The following is a 3,710-nucleotide window of genomic DNA, read 5'->3' on the forward strand; positions in this document are numbered from 1 at the left end:
ATTAGTATAGATATATGACAATTGCTCACTCGGACAATTTGTTTTGGGGGCCCCCAAGAAGGCGGGGGCCCTAAGCAATAGCTTGTGTAGCTTATACGTAAATCCTGCACTGGTTGTGAAGAGAGGTATATGCGGCCACTCCTCCAAAACCCCTCTTAAATGGTGATACAATGGGAAACAAATACAGCTTTTTTTTTACCTCCTCTTTGCTCGATCAGCTTTTGGATTGCTGCTGTTGCCATTCCGAGTGATCTGCACTTCACTTGCCTACCCCTTCCCCGCCCCCCGCCATCTGTATGTGCCGTTGTGAAGAGGGGGGCTGAACGCACACCAAGGAGATGCGGTTGCTCCTCTGAAACCCCTCTTAAACCGTGATACAATGGGAAACAAATTTTTTACCTCCTCTTTGTTCGATCAGCTGCTGGATTGCTGCTGCTGCCATGCCGTGTGATTTGAATTTCATGCAGCACTTTGAACATTTAAAAGTCTACACACCAGCTGTCCTTTTGTCTCAGTGCCTTGTCTCTGTTCTCCCCCAGACATCCTCAAACACTATTCAATCTTTTTGCTGTTCCGTTATTTCACCGAGTAATATTTTCCGTTTGTCTGCACTAATGTGATCTTTACTCTCATTTTTTTGAGACTTTCCAATTTTCCTACTTCCGTTATCTCTAATCTGCTCTGTATGTGTATCACAGGACTTGCTTCCAAAGGTTGTAAGTATGATGTGACTTGTCCATCTCGCGGGATGTGAAAGTGTCTCTCTGTCTCTCTTCAAAAGATCTCTCTTCAAAAGATCATGTCTCGTTGCAGAAAAAAGTCTCATCTTGTCGCAAGATTTTTTTTTTATAATAGAGAGATATGAGATCATCTCTGTGATTGCAGACAAACTCTTGATGTAGCCAGAGAAAAGCACTTCTCTGAGGTGAGGAGGCATGGACAAATACATTTTAGCATTTTGCTTTAAACCCTTGAACAGATCCTTCATGTAAGGGAAATTATTGATCTTGCAAAAATCTTTCCATTATATTTTATTCTGCTTTCAAGGTAAGATTTTATGTTTTTACCTCTTCTCTTATTACATCTTTGCATTCTCTTCCACTTTCCTTACATCTTTTGATACATTTTTAACTTGTTCTTTTCCTGATATCTGACATTCATTTTTATTTGTCCCTGACCATTTCTGTCTCTGGATCTTCTTAACGCCAATTGTATCAGTTCATTCTATCAATATTACTCCATGCACTTGTCATGCATTTAAATAATGCATTCCTTCAGTCTGTCTCATTTTCAGCTTTGGTCAAGACTGCAAAGCTGTTTCTGCTCTTATAAATCCTATGCATTTCATTATGAAATTACATTTGGTTATTTTATTATATTCATTCTAGTGCTGTACACTTATGACATCATATCAGCAGCCCTTTCAATTAAACTAGACAGCATGATCCATATTTTTTCATAAAGATTTTTTGCCAGATGTTGTAAACATTTTAATAAACTAGGGGGCTTTGCCCCCTGCTCATTTCGCTCGCCAACCCCCGTGTTTGGTTTTCCGGATACATACTTTTAAGATTTTTTTTTCTTTGAATTGTTGCTATTTCATTAGTTTCACTTTTATTTCAGAACTTATGTAAAAACAATATTTGGAATTTTTCGAGTCCCAATATGCTGAATCTTTTAAATGAGGTCAGTGAGACATGTGTTTAATAACTTTGTACCATAATTCAGGATAGGTTTCTCTGTTTGGAATTTCAGCACAGACAAAGCGATCTACATTATCAGCAGTTAATAATTTTTTTTTGCAAAGTAACCAATAAATGCATGTGAGGTAAAACACGTTTTTGAAATTCTCTGACTTAAACTTCAAAGCCTTACAATATTTACATACTTCTGACATATCACCTGTGTCCATATATTCGATCTCTATTCGCCTTTTCGTTATTTCTCCGAGTAATAATTTCTCTTTTTTTGTGCTACAGTAATGTGATGTTTACTTTCTTTTTTTGACACTGTCGTTTTTTTCTGCTTTTCATATTCTGTATGTTGCTCTGTATGTGTTTCGCGCCTACATTTTTTTTGAGTCGTTTGAATTCGAGTTTTCATTATCTATAACCTGCTCTGCATGTGTTTGGCCCCCTTTTTTTAACCTCTTTATGACGTTTTACTTTGTTTTCTACTCTGTCTTTTATTTCTGACCTCGCTTTGTTCTGCTTTTTTTTAATGACACCTGGTCCGTGGTGATTATTTTCCCTTTTTCGAGTAATAATTTCCGTTTGCACTACTGCGATCTTTACTTTCTTTTTTTTATACTTTCTGATTTTCCTACTTTCATATTCTTTAACTTTCTCCACATTTGTATCACGCATACTTTTTTTTTTTGAGCCTTTCAAATTCCACTGCTTTCATAATCTTCTGTGCATGTGTACAGTATAGCGCCAATGTTTATGAATGTGTTTATGAAGTTCTACTTTGTCTTTTACTCTGTCTTTTAATTCTGAGCCCGATTGGATGTGCTTTGTTTCAGTTCCACTTGTTACGGGCTGATAATTCCTTTCCTTATTTTCTGAATTTGCACCTCGATTATTCTTTTTCTTTTTTGTCTCTCCAATACTTTTGAGTCTCTTTTCTCCATGCTGCTTTCTTCTTCACTTAGTCATAGACATTTCATTTATAACGTATTGTCCTTATACGCTTTATATGTGCTGAGACCCTGGATCTGTGTGTGCTCAAATCCTTCACAAGACTGAATGTTTTGATATTGATTGTAAGTAGGGCGTGTCTTGCAAGAATCTCATGTTCTACGTCATCGTGAGACGGTCCTGGGTCAATCTCTTGGCACAAAGTCTCATGTTTAAGGTCCCCGCGAGATGCTCTGTGGCCAATCTCTTTAGTCTCTCGGGTCTTTTAAGTGTCTTCCATGATCTTAACGTGAAGATCATGTCTCGACGCCCTACTGTTTCTCTCCAGGATTTTTTTTATGATAGAAAAGGTGAACTGCCATAAAGAAAAGGAATGAACAGCAATGGACTGATGATTCCTGAAAAAACCGGACACTTATGTATCTTATATTTTGAAATACAATGGTGGGTAGAATAGTGTTTGTTCAGAAAGCAATATTTTGGTCAATATTATGTCCTAGTTGTCAGAACATTTAAAAAGAGAATGGTACTTTACAGTATCTACAGTATGTTTAATAATGTAGCTGACAGCAGATAACTCAAAAGAGGTCCTTGTTTATTGTATTACTCATAGAACTGTCCTACCGAGTTAACTTAAAGAAACACATATCTTTACAGTTCATAATTAATCACATAAATGAGTAACAAACAGAGATACAATATGCACAGCTAATCAGCAGCTCTAGTCAGGATATGTTAGAGTAAAATAGTGAATCTTCGGCCTGGATTTGAAGGTTGAAACCAAAGGGGCATCTCTTATATTATCATGCAAGTCATTCCACAGCTTCAGGGCCCTGTAACTAAAAGCCCAAACTCCCACCTTTATTTTCTTAGTCTTTGGAACTTTATATAGGCCAGCATCTTGAGATCTCAATGTATTGCTCTGGTTTGTAAGTGATGATAAGTTCAGAGAGTTAAGCAGGAACTTGGCCATTTATGGCTTTACACTGTATGTCAGAAAGAGTATTTTGAAATCAGCCCTAAGCTTAAACGGAAGTCAGTGTAAAGACTTAAGAACTGGAGTAATGTTTA

The sequence above is a fragment of the Erpetoichthys calabaricus genome, chromosome 1 (genome assembly GCF_900747795.2).
Source record: "Erpetoichthys calabaricus chromosome 1, fErpCal1.3, whole genome shotgun sequence".
Classification (NCBI taxonomy): Eukaryota; Metazoa; Chordata; class Cladistia; order Polypteriformes; family Polypteridae; genus Erpetoichthys; species Erpetoichthys calabaricus.